Genomic DNA, 17,218 nt, shown 5'->3' on the forward strand with positions numbered 1-17,218 from the left:
TGCAAAGGCTATATAACAAGCTAAATAGTGTATCTCAACATGCTTACCGGGAGTTGAAGTAGAAACTGCAGTTGGTAAAAATTGAGAAATTCACCAAAAGTGACGGCTGCTGGAACTTTAAATAAGACGGAGTGTATTGCACCATATGAAAGGGTTTACTTTCACGGCCGCACTTAATGATTTTCGCCAAGCATACAGGCATAAACAATTACATCATTGGCAGGTAATCATATTGCCAGTAGATTACGAAGATAATCTGACCATGACCTATCCATCAATTCAATCAATCAATTGATCTATATTTTCCCTATTCGGGCAAGTAACATCGCGACATGTATTAAACTCCAGGCAGCATACAGGTTCAATTTTTCTGAATGTTATTTTTTTTATTTATTTTTTTTGCATTTTATCTGTAGCATGCATTTCACATCATGAAGAAAATGTTAGAAATCATCAGAATTGTGCTCTATTTGATAATCTTGTTAATGTTTGCAGTAAAATTGTATCTAGGGTTTCCGTTAGTGTCTATGTGAGAGCAACTTGTCAACAATACAGAGTAAATTTGTTTGCCTGCATCCAACCTTGAGGTAGATCTGTCTGATATGGCACTAATAAGAGTTCACTGCAGACTACATAATTTGCAATACTTGTTTTGTTTGATATGATAATAATTTATTCTTTACAACTCTTTCAAAAGATAAAACCGACTGTTGTCTGTAATTTTAATGTTGAAACGTGCATTTATTAATAACTGCAAGCGGAAATCGTGCGGGCAGCTACTGAGACATTACAGTGAGCAGTGCCCCGAATCCGACTCTGAAAGTGAATCCAAAAGCATGTCTACCTTGAGCTTCGTCCACGCGTGCGCAGTTCGTAAGACGTTATGTCGTCTGATCGAAACTGATCGAATCTAACACTCATCGCCGTCGGAAACGATACACTGATAATGTGTGACTTTCATTTATGGATGTTGTTTGGATACGTTTTCTGTACATAGTACAACCACATGAGGTCGGAGGTGAGTGAGTGATCGTCGATAATTTGTCAGTATGTAGCCCTACGAATATGGCGAGAGTGTTGGCTTTAATAGTTATACATTCGAGCATAGACTTTAAAAACGGAGTTTTAAAGTCTATGATTCGAGACATACTCGTACAGGGCTAGTCAATATGATCATGATGAGCTGTGTTACCGTGGATCGGAGTGCGTGTGTTTGGCAGAATCTCGAGTTAATAGTGCACCGCAACAAGGTGTGGACGTGTAACTAAACTACTGCTGAATCTGTAGGTTGAACGATTGGTTCAAACATAGTCCCGCTGTAAAGGGACGAACTTCACTTCCATTGCTGTCTCCCTCAGGCCTGACTTTCTGCAAGTACTGAGCTATTCCTATATAGGACTTAGAGGGCTAACCCACAACCCTAGAAAAAACATTGAGCATGATCAGTTCAGTTCAGTTTAGTTAACGGGATTAGTAATCCTTTCAGGATTCAATTTCAGGGCTCGAAATTAACTTTTTACCTTGGTAGTCCACTTGGGCTACCATTTTCTGAAGTTGGTAGCCCAGTAACAATGGCTGGTAGTCCATGAATATTTTAGCTTAGGGATACTGTACTCGTCCGAGTATAAGCCCCGGTTCAGCAACACAAAATAACAGTAAAACTAGGGGCTTCTACTCGAGAAACCCCAAATTATGTGTCAGAACGCTTAATTTATGCTTATTTTTGTACATTTGTAACACTTTCTATCACTTTCTAAATCGGCTTATGAATCCAAAGAAATTGTAACTTTAGTAAAGAAAAACAGAAAAAAATATTCTCATGATATTTATGAACTGGCATGCCTTGTTACACCCGAGTCTCTCTGTACAGAACGTAATACATTGATACTGATCGACAACCATAGATAAAAGACAGCGAAACTCAGCCACGGTTTCCAAGCTTAACTGACACAGTGTTTTGTATTACTATTTCAAATCAAACTGATTACACAATCTCTTGATATAGAAGTGAACGTTTTGTGTAATTTCAGCATCAAAACCCCAAAACTCGACACAAGTACGTCTTGTATGCTGCCGATCAACAGCATAGTGTGAACTGGCATGCAAAGACTGCACACGGGAAAGCAACTCAACATTCTAGTATCAAACGCTCTGCATCTTGTGAAAACAACAACATAGCAGTGAAAATTGTAATAGTCACCAGAAAAAAAACTCTTCACAGATGAAACGATAATTGCTTCAAACAAATAAAACTGCATGTTGACTGCATTTAGCTCGTCCGAAAGTGACGGACATCGCACGCCAAGTATTTCACGTCCCAGGCTTTGGTAGTCCGTGTGGGCTACCATTTCATTGACTTTGGTAGCCCCAGGGAAAAGTTGGTAGTCTGTGGACGCGGTACTACCGCTAATTTCGAGCCCTGAATTTCTGGACACCCCTCTATCCGTTTTTGATAGCATATTATGAGTATGAGTATGGCGTTTTTGAAGGCATATCACTGTTGGTGATGTGACGACCTTGTCTGACCATGGTACATCCATGATCTGGCAGACTGTTCCACTCATTTACAATCCTGCATGAAAAGAAATGTTCCCTGACATCCAGGTTTGCATGAGTTTTGTGTATTTTGTAGACATGTCCTCTCGTTGAAATGTTACAGGGTTCTTTGAATTTCCGTGATCAACATTGGTGATTATCTTGTACATCTGGATCATCACCCTGCTGTCTTCTCAAACTCAAGCCTTCTCAGACTTTCTTCATAAGGAAAATGGTGTAATTCTGGTATTAATTGTGTAGCTCTTCTGTGTACGTTTTCTGTGATGTTAATGACCTTCTGTCACCAGGGTGACCATGCCTGTATGGCATATTCCATCGACCGTCTGACCATGGATGTACATGGTATGGCAAATTGCTTCTACAATCTTACTATGATGTCCTTTGACTTAAAAAAGACCTGTTAATTAATCTAAGGGTCTTTTTTGCCTTCTTTACTGCTTCCCTCTATATGACTTGATTGCTTAAGTGATTTGTAGACTGTAACTCCAATTTCTTTTTCTTGTGTTACTGCATCTTGTTGAGTCTCATTCATAACATACCGGTAGTTGAGTTTCTGGTTTTTTGGACCTATATGCATTACTTTACATTTATCTTTGTTGAATTTCATGGCATATTTTAGTTCAGGGGTATCTTTTTTTGAATGACCACAAAACACAGAGACAAAAAAGACAACAAAAAAGACATAAATGTGAAATAAATACTTGTATGCTTTTTCAACGTGAAACATGTACGTGAAACATTTTCCTATGTGCAAAATACACTAATGAATGTTCTGTCTTAAAAAGTGAAACGCGTAAGTGGAGGTTTATTAATTGATGTGCACTTTCGGTATTTTTTCATGGGCGTGCGGATCGAAGAGATATGTGTGTGTTTGTCAGAAATGGCATCGTAATACGAAATTGATTTTGCATAAGAACTTTCATTTTGAGGGGGGAGGGAGGGGGTTTCAAGTAAAACGAAGGAATTATGTTTCTTACTTTTCTTCTTTTATTATTGATGGCCACTTTGCCACCGACACCATGACTCTGTAGTTTGCAACACAGTCTTACGTGTTGTACTTTGTCGAATGTTTTTGCAAAGTCCAGGTAAATGACATCCACAGGTCACCCTTCATCCATAGCTAGTGTTATGTCCTCCAAGAATTCTAATAAATTTGTCAAACATGATTTGTGTGCCCGGAAGCCATGTTGTGTGTCATTAATCAAACTCTTCTTCTCTAAATGTTCAACTAGAGTGTCTTGCAAACAGGATTCCACAATCTTTCCGGCCACTGAAGTAAGGCTGACTGGATGATAATTTGCTGCATTTGATTTACTTCCTTTTTTAGATATTGGTGTTATGTTCGCTATCCTCCAGTCTATGGGTACTTTTGATGACTGTAGTGATTTGCTGAATAGCACTGCAAGTGGTTTACACATAATTGATGCACATTATTTCAGGATTAATGGATACTGTGGTACATCTTATCAGGGCCAGCAGACTTTGTAGATGGCATACGTGGCGATATACGGCTTCCTCTGTATTATTTACATCTAACAAGTGTTCATCAGGTGTACCTGTAAAGACAGCCATAGGCATGGGTAGTCTTCTGGTATCTTCTTCTGTAAAAACAGATGTGAAGAATTTGTTCAGGACCGTAGCAATGTCCATGTCATTTTCACACACTGCTCCATCCTCCTTCTTTAGTTGACTTGTGATCTCTTTTACCTTCTGTTTTGACCTGATGTAAGCATAGAATGCTAATGGGGTTCTCTTTACTATTCACAGCCAAGCCAAGTATGATAAGAGAACGTGCGGCAATCGACACATCCTTGATGTTGTGTGTTAAGGGTAAAACAACTTCTACTTAACAGTCAAGAAATCTGTATGTGCCAAACACTGAAACCCCAAACTCAAATGACAAGAGCTGTAATACTTTCAATTTTCATCCAATTTTAGACTGCATGCCTCTGTAGATTTTCATCCAATTTAGACTGCATGCCACACATTAGGATATCAAAGTCATTTGGTGTCAGCAGTGTTAATAAAGCAGAATGGATAGGTTGTATTAAACTGGTAGGCATTTTATTCTAATACGATCCACTACTTAGCCAATAGTGCTTGAAAAATGATGATATCTGGTATAACACCAAACTTTGACCGAGAGGGGTTTCATTTTAATAGGATTCACTACTTTACCAACAGTGCTGGAAAAATGATAATATTTGGTATCCCACCAAACTTTGGCAAAGCAAAATTGATCTTAAAGTCATATTCTTGTTAAATCAAAACCATCTGATCCTAGCTTCTAATGTAGTAGAAAGTTGTTTTGTAAGATCATCCAAGGCTGTAATGTCATAGTCTCTTCTCGACTTTGTGTTAATTGATGTAAATGAACTATAATGCATTATCCAAGACCCCTGAAAAATCAAAACTTGTCAATTTTCTAGTCTCATTTACAATACCAAACATTGAAGTTTTGTCATGACTTCTGTACATCAATCAAATCACTTGCAACTCTGTATCATCTGCTTTCATTTCTCAATTGAATTTCCTCAGCTTTTTAAAATTGTCATTCTTTTGAAGAAATGAGTGTAATCAATATTACACTAGAGTCAAGACATATATTTTTATTGACACAATAAACAAAGAAATTTACCATTTTTAATATATTGACATTTTCCTCAGAAATATCAACAGCAAAACTTCATTGCAAAACAAGCCCCTGTCTTATGTTCAAAGGCTAGGTGTTGTTGTACAGGAGCAAACTATGGAACTTGTACATTTACTCATTCATTGTAACTGTCTATATACCAATGTTTAAACTGCTCAAGTGTCCAACAGCTGACTTACAATATGATACATTCAAGTGATTCAGTGTATTTTTCTCAAGCCAACAAGATCATTTTACAAATAGTGTCTCAGAGTACATCATTGTAAATAGAGGGCGCTGTTCAAAATGTAATCAACAGGATAAAATCAGCATTCCTTATGTAATGGTATATTGGATTAACAAGATTAAGGCTGAATATTGCACCGTTCATTAACAGAAAAAGACCAGGACAAGGTTAAGGCTGAATATTGCACCATTCATTAACAGAAAAAGACCAAGATTCCAAGGTTGAAACATTTATTCTATATTTACCAAACATATGCACTTCACATTCATTTACCAGCCAGTTCTGGTATATTTTAAATAACCCTACTACAGTCAAACACATTCCTGACACCCCCTAGCTAAATGTACCACAAAAAATTACTACAGTTTTTAACTGCTATATTTGTTTGCCAGTGAATTCCTTTGGATGGTGCTTTGTTCAAAATTATCCCTGAAATCCATCAAATATATGCTGTTTATTGTCTGATGTACCATTTATTTACACAGAATCATGTCAATGTGACCTAAACTTGGCCTTATCCTTTGCCCCCCTAACTTTGCCTTGATATTTGATTACAGCAAAGTCAAAGGTGTCATGATATTATTCTCTTGACTTCGTCAATCAAAAACTGTTCTGTACCCTTCTTTAGCTCGACCCTGTCTTTGAGGAACTTGTAAAGTAGCGTGAGTGACAGGCTTTCATTGAAGTGACAAGCTACCGGTACTGTCCATTTTTTTGCTCACGTGTTCACACGTGAGCATATGTCGCAGCAATGTCTGTCTGTCTGTCTATGCGCTCAATATCTCAAAAATGGCTTATCAGATAAGAATCATTTGGTACATACGGTAGATTAAGTTTGCAAACGGCAAGAACTGATCAGGTTTTGGTGGGTGTGGCTTGCTTACTTTTTGCTAATTTGCATAATTAATGATTTTAGAAAAAAAACGGCTATACATTGAGAACCACAACACACAATTTGATGAGACTTGCTACAAATGTTGATCACACCATGATATATTAGCACTGGGAACCATTAAGGGGTGACATGAAAGATAGTTGCTAATTTGCATATTTAATGAACTTTCCTAATTAGGGATATATATCTGATTTGACTTGATCAAATTGACCAAACGTGGTATGTATACTGAAGATACTATGATTAAAGATTATTGAAAGTCATTAAGTATTTTAACTTCAGTCAATTCCTTATTTGCATATTTAATGAACTTTGCTAATTAGGGATATATATCTGAATTGACTGGATCAAAGTTGATGAAAACTTGCTACATATATTGAAGCTACTATGATAAACTATTATTGAAAGTCATTAAGCATTTTTACTTCAGCCAATTCTGGATTTGCATATTTAATGAACTTTCTTAATTAGGGATATATATTTGAATTGACTAGACCACAGTTGACGCAACCTGCTATATACATTAACGATACTATGATACATCATTATTGAAAGTAATTAAGAATTTTTTCTTCAGCCAATTCCTAATTTGCATTTTCAATGATCTTTTCTATTTACGGATATATACTGGAATTTACTTGATCAATGTTGGCAAAACATGCTGTGTACATTGATGATTATACCAGGTTAGAACAATATTGAAAGTCATTTCACATTTTCATGTCAGCTAATTTACAATTTGCATATCTAATAAGCTTTCACAGTTTGGTATATATGGCTTGAAGGAGTTGGTCAAAGGTATTAAATTACACTTGCTATATACCGGTAAAGTGGTGATACAATGACAGCAGTCAAAGAAATTTAATATTTATATTTCAGCTAATTACATATTGGTATACTTCATGGCAGGTTTGAATTAATGTGGTGAATATTGTTCATTATGTTGATCATAATACTTTCAATTAAGTTGCAAACATGTGGCAAAGGTTCAAATTCACACAGAACTGCAATATAAAATGAAACACGTGAGCATTTTCAGTTCATATCTGGTCTATGGTATGTGTGATATCTGTCATTGGCAAACCTCATTACTGTTGATTATTATGTTGTGATTGATATAGCTGTCAATCATTACCACAATGAATCCAGCACAACGAGACCCTCATAGAAGTCGGCCCGCAATGCCATATCACATTGGACTTTTCCAAAAGCTGTCTCATATAGCATTCTGTACCAAATGATTAAGTGTAGACCTTTTGTACCTGTGAACAAAACAAACTGGCAATTCAGTTTGACCTATATCTGTTCCTGTACTGTCTCAACAGGAAGCAGGCAGCAAAGCCTTTGAGCTTGGCAAAAAACATTGCTGCTGTATCACTGTATGTTGTAGAATGGTATCACATATGTGAGATAGCTGAACAGACTTTTGCCAATGATCAATATTTTGTAAAGAATGGTAGATTGTAACAATAATATGTGCATCTTGAGACCCTGACTGGTGTGCAAGGGTTCCCTGGTCATGTAATTGTTACTGCCTCCTACCCGTATACATGTACAATGCCGTCCTATTCTTTTCTATCAAATGATGTCATGTATGTATTTTGAATTTCCAGCTGATGGGCAACATGTGCCTTCTGCGTGCAGTACATGTATGTAGTACTACAGTGCTGATGACAATGCCATGCCATGCTTGACATATGTTACGTGTACTAATAATCGATCAAATAGGGAAATTGGAAAGACACCTTTGAGGAATACCAAAGGAAGTTGTACTGATACACAAGAGTGAAAAATCAAGAAAGTTGAGTAGACTTTGACGTGTAAAAAAGGCAACCTATCAGCATCTGGTACCATGTTGATTGCCTGTCACTTGGTAACAACAATGTCGTGGATTGCATGGATTGCATGTCCAGGTCACATGATTGATAGCAAAGAATATGATATATATGGTATGGGACATCCTAAATCTTTTTAAAAGCACTGAACTGAATGTACTGGTATATTTAATATATCTCTGCAGGAGCTTAACAGTAATGGATGGTATTTTACCTTAGGTGATGGCTCACTTTAGAGCATGCAGTGAACTACAGTTTTAGATGATGAAATCTTTTTTCAGAATTTGACAAATTTATTCAATATGTCAATTTTTCTTGATTTTTTGACACATTTCAGTCTCAACAGTTACACACTTGCTATCCAGTGACTCTCATTTACCGTCACCACCACTGAGGCAGGTCTGTAAATACTGTTCAGTAAAACAATGATGCCAAATAAGTCTGCCAACTGTACAAGTTTTCTTTGATGGAATGTGGAAATACCAACAGGTAGTTTGACCTAACTCTAGTTTTCAAATGATCTGTATATTTTACAAACATTTCAAGTACCCAGTTTACCATCATCAAGGTAACACTGGATGGGAGTGGTTTTAGGAAAAGCTCCAGTACAGTGGCAACTGGCATATCCTCATTTTGACTTTTTCTTTGAGAACTTTTAGAATGAATTTGAATTTGAAATGGTTTCTTTTTCAGTCTGTTTGATTTCATGAACCAAACATTTAACTGTACCATTTGGAATGAGGAGTGTATATGTCATCTGATGTCTGTCGTCCATCAAGCATTTTCCACAGTACTTCTCACAGACCACTGTGATCGGATGGCCTTGATTGTCTGTAATATTACCTTCAGTTACAATTATTACTAATTATCTCTTTATTAAGACAAGTTTTTAGTTCCACTGTCAGTGACGCAGAGCTTATCAAATCGATAGTTATGTGACGTCGTCCATTGTCTGACATCTGACATCCATCAACTTTTACATTCAAAGCTCCTTCAAAGCAGCCTGTCAGATTCCTTTAAAATATGGTGTACAGGTCTCAAGGGATGACCTTAATGACAGCAATAATAGATGAACTGTGTTGGCATGATAGTGTGACATGGAAGTGAAATTAGAATCAAAGATCGAAAAGTAGCATTATGCACTACTGTAATTTATTTACGGTGGAGGAGACATAAAGCAACAAAATAAAAACAGAATGGTATAACACAATGTTATAAATTTGAAGTACTGGCTGTGGATATAAAAATTTAAGAGGGGCTGTTTGAACCTTTTCTGTATCATACTAATTACATAAAGAGTCAACCAGTTTTTCATTTGCACGTATACAGTAGGTATGTGTATCAACTCAATGCTCCAAGAAATGTATCTCTTAATCATATTTTGATTTTCTCACAGGTACAACTATGCAATGGTTCACTGGTTTGTAATCAGACAAGAGTCAGCAATTGCAGGCTGCAATTGAAATGCTTCAGCTGTTTGTGATTGGCAATGAAGAAGCCGTAGGAGGATTTCCAGTCAAACAAGGCACTTCAGCTCCGATTACACTCTCACAGGTGGAAGATAATTTTTGATGTACATGATGTATGCTGTTTTTAAATTCTCATACAAACCAATAAGCACCGTCAATACCAGTGTACCAGTTATGGGGCTACTGACAATATACAATCACAGATAAAAGAATGATCATTTCTTTTCACTTTTCCAATATATTAATTACTTTTCATATGAAGTGTATAATAATACGGTAGTGACCGTGTAATGCCCAGTAGTGTGTCATGTCTTGAAAGAGCTTGATTGTGCAAGAATACATTTTATTACATATTGCCTCGATGTGAGTGTAAATCAGTGCATTGATTTGAATAGGAACATCCGGGGAGTTTGTGGGCCGGTGAACAATGTACTGAACAGTTTCCATGGTTACCAGTGCAGTCCAGTGAAGCCCTTTGACATTTTCAACATCAAAGTAGACACTTAAAGCTAAATGTAAAATATCCATGCGAGCACTGCTATTTTGATTTTCGTTCAAATCTGTTTGATGCTATATGGTAAAATTGTTTGAAAATGCCCTGCATGTAACTAAATGTCATAAAGCATGAACTGTGAAGAGGCATGTAACAAAAATATTATTGCCTGAATACATGGGTTTATGTGCCCTCGCAGCAGGAGACAATTTGCCCTCCTGGCGTCAGGCAAATTGTCACCTGCTCTAGGGCACATAAACCCACGTATTTAGGCAATAATATAATATTCACAGATTGGACAATATATTTGTCGCTAATGATATGTCCCTTTGATCAGGTTTGCAAAATAGGAACTTTGTCTTTATATAAGATACAAGAACTCTCTCTTTATATAGATGTATAGGAATCCTTTTCAACAAAACAAAGTCAAGAAAGCAGGACAGTGAATGATCCGAAAAATTCTTTATCAACTGGAAAATCTGTTAATTGACACTCATTTGAATATTAGTTTGTTAGCTTGATGATGAGAAAAAAGTCAAAATTTATCTTGTGAAGAAGTTGTCTTTGTTTCTTGAACTGGTCATGTTAGGGTCATTCAAACTTGCATCCCAGATTTTAACTTCTGTGTTGTGTTTCTCATAGATGAAGCATACAGAGCTCTTGACACATACATGATGAAAGCACTGTCCAGGGTATCTACTGTAGTGGTATAGAAGCTGTACCAGTCTTCCTAGAAACGGTAGGTTCACAAACTGATTCTGACTGCTTTTCAAGTGTGTGCATCTAGCCTACAAAGACATCAGTTGTTGCCAGTGGCAGTGTATATGAAATTCTGCTGAAATAATTTTGCTTTGGCATTGTCTGGTGGATTCCAAAGAAGTAATGAGAGATTTCACTACATGCCTACTTCATTATTAAGTACACAATATACTGGTCCCTTGAGAAATCATTTTTCATTTGGGTGACAATGTTGTGTCTTATCATGTTTTAGTTACATGTTATCTAGTGCATGGATGTAGCAGAGCAGTCATTGACAGTGTTGGAAAGGTTTTCCTGATTACACAGTAAATTAATCTTCTTACCAATTACCTCCGTAGTTGATAAAATTGTATTTGTGAACCTACTATTGCTGTCACAGTATCCTTGAAAACATACTGGATTTTACCTATTATTATCTTGGCAACTTGCCAATGACCAAAGTAGTCAATGTCTAAACAGTAGGATATGAGTATGATGTGATGTTTTCTGCTGTAATTTGTAATTATATGCAACATTATACTTTCATCTTCAGGTTACAATGCAGCTTTGGAGAAAGAGGATGTAAATGTTTTGCTACTAGAGGAAGATGTAGACCTGGCCTCATCATTTATCAGCACATCAATTGCTGTCCTGCATGAAGTCTACAGCGCTTCTGTAAGTATTGTTCTCTTTGAAAGAAGGATCCTGTGCAAATTCTTTTCCTGTCCATCAATGGTTTCTAATGAAGCATGTCAATCAGCCCCACTCATTTCAATAGCACCGCTGCCACCAATATGTCATGTGATGTGGTCGAGTGGTAGTTTAGTCGTGATTGTTAGTCCCCACGGACACCGTCCGGGGGGACTTATAGGTTTGGTCATGTCCGTCCGTCTGTCCGTCCATTCACACAGATATCTCAGAGATGCCTGGAGCAATTTCATCTGTACAAGGATTACTTCATATGTCATACAGATGACATTGATTTGTTTTCTGATACGATCCAATATGGCCACCAGGCGGCCATTTTATTACGATTTTTTCATGTACAGAGCCATAACTCAGGCATGTTTCAACCGATTTTATTTAAAGTTGGTACAAGGACATTGACCAATGTCATAGATATGCATATTGATTTGTTTTGTAATACGATCCAATATGGTCGCCAGGCGGCCATTTTGTTACGATTTTTTCATGTGCAGAGCCATAACTCAGGCATATGTCACCCAATTTTATTCAAAGTTTGTACAAGGACATTGACCAATGTCATAAATATGCACGTCAATTTGTTTGTGATAAGATCCAATATGGCCGCCAGGCGGCCATTTTGTTACGATTTTTTCATGTACAGAGCCATAACTCAGGCATTTCTCAACCGATTTTATTCAAATTTGGTACTAGGACATTGACCTACCGGTATGTCATATATATGCATGTGGATTTGTTTTGTGATACGATCCAAAATGGCCACCAGGCGGCCATTTTATTACGATTTTCATGTACAGCGCCATAACTCAGACATGTTTCAACCGATTTTATTCAAAGTTGGTACAAGGACATTGAACAATGTTTATAGATATGCACGTCAATTTGTTTGTGATATGATCCAATATGGCTGCTGTGAGGCCATTTTGTTACGATTTTTTCGTGTACAGAGCCATAATTCAGGCATATCTCAAATGATTGTATTCAAAGTTGGTACAAGGACATTAACCTATGTCATTTGATTTGTTTTGTGATACAATCCAATATGGCCGCCGTGTGGCAATTTTTTTTTTCAATTTTCCATGTCCTGAACCATAACTCAGACATGTATCAAGCAAATTTATTCAAAGTTGGTACAAGGTCATTGACTTATAGTATACCGGTACATATGTACTTCGATTTGTTTCTCGGTATGGTTCGATATGGCCACATGGTGGCAATTTTGTTATGGTCTTTTTCATGTCGAGAGCCATCACTCTGGCAAGTCTCAACTGATTTTATTCAAAGTTTGTACCTGGACATTGACTTATGTCATACATATACGTGTTGATTTTTTAAACAGTAAGATCAAATATTGCTGCGTGGCGGCGATTTTGTTACGATTTTCTCATATACTGAGCCATAACTCAGACATATTTCCACCAGTATCATTCAAAGCTGGTACAAGGAGATTGACATATTCATACATGCTCGTCAATTTGTTTCCTGTCATGTAGCAGTATCATGTCAATTATTAAAGTTTCATAATTAGGCTGATATGTCAAGAAATACTGCATCAAATTTCATGAAACTTTGTACAGATGTTAAGCTCACATTGCTTTTACAGTGAAAAAGACATTTATCAGTGTCATTTTAATTAATTTGTAATTGCATATGTAATGAACTTTCCTAGTTAGGGTGATATATCCGCAAATACAACGTCGAATTTGATGAAATACAGATGTTGGTCTCATAGTGTTGTAAATACTGCATTAAACTTTATGAAATATGGTACCGGTGATAATCTATTAGTGTTAGGATAGTATGAAAAAATGTTTTGCAACATCCTGTCAACTAATTCCCAGTTGACTCATTTAATGACCTTTAGGATAGTGGCCTAGCTATATTGGTTTTATGTTTTCATCACCATGGAACTCATTCTTGGCCATTGAGTGCCATCTGTATCAAAGTATTTTTATCACAGACCTAATGAAGAGGACTCTATCCTCTCTGAGGATCTGTAATCAAAGTACCCATTAACAAGTGGGGACTGTGTCATCAACGATGACTTGTTTAGTATGTATATAGTTCATGGTTGTCGGTGCTATTCCACCTTACTCGTATAAGGGGCCATGCAGTAATAACGTACATATACAGGCGAGTGGTACACCATGATTCAGTTAGTTTAATCTCTGTACTTCTGCATAATTACAATATCAAGAAAGGTCAGCTGTCTACAAAGACATGGTCCACCACAGTCAAACAGACTGGACAAGAATTCTCACAGAAGTCAATAAGTCTAGGTCTCAGAGCGTCTACATCTCTGTGTCTAGACTGTTGTTGTGTGTTCCCATATCAAAGCCAAACATCTGTATTGCTGATGTTGACTTAATATGTTTGAGGCAATTAATATGCTCCATCAGTCATTATTTCGTTCTGCCAATTAACTCTGATAATTTCAGCATATAGTTTGCAGCAATCATATCTCAGTGCCAAAGCATACCAATACACCCTGCATATTTTCCTTGAAAATTGAAATGTTAGGATAATATTTTCACCATTGGTTGTCAGGGTAAGTGTTTGATTGTATCTGACTGGTGTTTTTTTTCATATCTTGACAGGTGGGACCAGCAGTAGTGAGACACAAGTGCCTTAGAGCAGTTCTGAGGACGATATATTTTTCAAGTCCAGATTCACTGTAAACCGTCTATAAAAGTCCTAATGTTTCCAGGTAAGAGGACACACTCCCTCTGTAGCTAGTCATGGCATGAAGTGATAGCCAAAATAAGATATCACCATATACTTATCCTCTGCTAATTATTTAAGCAATAATGTACCCCCTCCCAGCCCATAATGGACAAAAAACAAACTTTGCACAACATAGTATGAGGTGAAGCCGAGTACATTATGAAGTGCAAAGTTTGCTTGAGTCGATTATGGGCCGGGATGGGGTATATTATTGCTATTATTTTATAGTTTTGGCAATGCCAGTAAATTTGTAGATGTAGAAAATGAATGAAAAAGGAAACGTAAACTGAGTTTGAAGCCAGTGAGCATCTGAGCATCGTCCGACATGATAGGCCCGAATCTGTATACCATATACATTTACACACACTCCACACTGCACTGCACACACCCGTTCAACACACAAAAAATGAGCTGCATATTCATGGGTAAATTTGGACATAAGAAAACAATGTGTTTTCGAAGGCAGTGAAAAGAAATTGCATCCCTACTGTCTATATTGAACTTGAAACATTAACTTTCAATATCATGTCATTCAAAAAGCTGCAACACGTGAAATCCCTACATGAAGAAAACGGAATGTTCGTGGATCAACATCAACACCTGTTGCAGCGAGCTGTATATGGTATCAGCTGATCGATACAATCAGTATACGTCGATAGTAGTATAACATTCAATGGCAATTAATTTCAACAGAGTTTAACAATGTTATTCAAATGTTTAAATTTCATTTAAAATTGTGTCTATAAATTTAAATTTTAGATGGCTTCTTGAGAAGAGCTATTGCATTTTGCAGAATGGGAAACTTGACATAGACAGGTGCTTGAAAGGTTACTGTTGACAAAAACATATACGGTACTGGAGGGTCTTCGTCAGGAACTACAGTTGAAATCAATGATTAAAGTTGTCACTGATTACAGTCGGCAGGTGTATCAGAAATAGGTAGCTGAGATTTAGAGCAATGGAGAGCCCATGGTGGTCGTGATTATTGGTCGTAACTGACCTTTGACCGAGACTTTGAATGGCTCCATAGTCATTTCTGTAGACACTACCAGTTAAGGTTGATGACAGCTGCCGTTGTTGCTGAGCACAAGCCAGACAGAGCAAATGACAAGTGCGTGTGGAAGGACTAAAATTGATAAATCGTACAGTTAGGCAAATTTATTATCGATATTGTGCACCATTATCAAGATTTATCATTTTTATTTGTTACGTGGTTTACCCCATAATTTTCCTCCTTTTTAAATGCCCAGTCCTTTATTCATTTACAAACAAAAATCATGTATTGTTATGCTTAAATTATCAGTAATAATCAGGCGCTCTGACATCACAAAATTCACTGATATTGTCAAAGCTGTAATATAATTGTATATATTTAAGTAATGTTGCACCCCCCTCCTGGCCCATAATGGATTAAGTAAACTTTGCAAGACATGATGTAGAAGCAGCGATGCAGAAAATAGCTGACAGCCGGCAAAAACAACCAAATGTAAGCTAAAATTTGCCAGCTGTGAACATTGAGTTTTAGTAAAAAATCAGGACATTTTGCTCAAACTTTATGTGAACATACTCTACTTGTTACCGCCTGTATACTTTTATTTTTGACACCTGTAACCAACATTTTCTACATCCCTGAGAAGGCAAAACCAGTTACATATGGAGAGCAAAGTTTGCGTGAATCCATTATGGGATGGGAGGTTGTACATTATTGCACTATTATTTTATAGTTTGGCAGTGCCAGTGAATTAGCTGATGTAGGAAACATCTGGGGTAACAATACTGAATGATTGGATACAATATAAGTAATAAACTGGGGGATGGCATCACAAAGTTCACTGGTATCCACAAAGCTGTAATATTATTTGTTGGTGTCTTTTCTGAGAAAGACCATTTTTTAAAGTGTAGCTGAAAACAGAAATAAGTGGTCACAAGAATGTAGTTGCCAGCCTATACCACAGAAAGTCAGTGTTGCAGCCAGGAATTTGAAACCAACCTGGGACACTGTATCCCACTACTTTTTATTTTGGGGGACATGTTGCACATTTTTGGCGACAACATGCATCAGTTATCAGTCAAATTTTGTATTATTTTGTAACAAATTAGTTTCACAGAACAAACTAGTGGGACTGTATCGGTGTGCTTGAATTTCAGGCTATCGTACCAGTACACCTATCTGCCACCAATTAGAGCTCAGTCAGACTACAAGCAAGTTATGATATCAAGTGCAGCATTTTAATTACTTTTAATTATTGCTCCAAAGTACATATTAAGTATAAGCTTCAAAATAATCACACCAAGCAAAGTCATTGCAGTATACTAGAATGCAGGTCAACGGGTGCCGCTTTGGGGAGCCATATGATACCGGGTGACACACTGCTGGTAGTAACTGTGTTTTGCCAACATTTTGGAACATTGGCAATATCTATTGTACCCACATACCGGTATCAGCCTCAAGTCATGCATGTTTCACTACCACCACATAATTGTGGAAGTATATGGTAAGAGTTACTGAGGTACTGTAACAAACAGCTGAGTATGATTTGTCTGTTGTACCGGTACTTGCAGGTGTTATGCATCAAGTGAAACATTGGCAGAGTCTGATTGAGATCAGCTTTCCCCGCAGAAAGACACTGATGTAGCTAAGACATCAATAAAGATCTCTTGTCTCCTACTCTGGATGACTCCATAATACAAGATCCTCTTGGCCACGGCGGGTGAGTTACCAAGGCTTTGTTGCTTCTCTTACAAGGCCAATGTCATTATGACTAGTCCACCATGGATTGTTGAAGATCCAAATTACTGTGCTGAAAGTACAAGGCATAATAATTGTAGCTCAGACCAGGATTCATACACCATCAAGATATTATTATTCAGGAACATAAACACAAACATTGATATGTCTACTTTGACCGTACATTAATGATCAA

The 17,218-nt window shown here is 37.1% G+C and overlaps 1 long non-coding RNA gene across 3 annotated transcripts; it reads left to right on the forward strand.

Annotated features, from left to right (window-relative positions):
• The first annotated feature begins 875 nt into the window (after positions 1-875).
• LOC139132882 (uncharacterized) lies at positions 876-17,210 on the forward strand. 3 transcript variants are annotated; one of them, XR_011552470.1, is made up of 7 exons: positions 876-1,018; positions 8,503-8,654; positions 9,562-9,690; positions 10,770-10,866; positions 11,419-11,540; positions 14,168-14,277; positions 16,857-17,210. It is a non-coding gene; the product is annotated as an uncharacterized lncRNA (long non-coding RNA). The 3 variants fall into 3 exon arrangements; XR_011552469.1 differs by lacking the exon at positions 8,503-8,654 and having other exon boundaries at positions 9,562-9,719; XR_011552468.1 differs by lacking the exon at positions 8,503-8,654.
• Positions 17,211-17,218: the final 8 nt, after the last annotated feature.

This window comes from Ptychodera flava, chromosome 5 (assembly GCF_041260155.1).
Source record: "Ptychodera flava strain L36383 chromosome 5, AS_Pfla_20210202, whole genome shotgun sequence".
NCBI lineage: Eukaryota > Metazoa > Hemichordata > Enteropneusta > Ptychoderidae > Ptychodera > Ptychodera flava.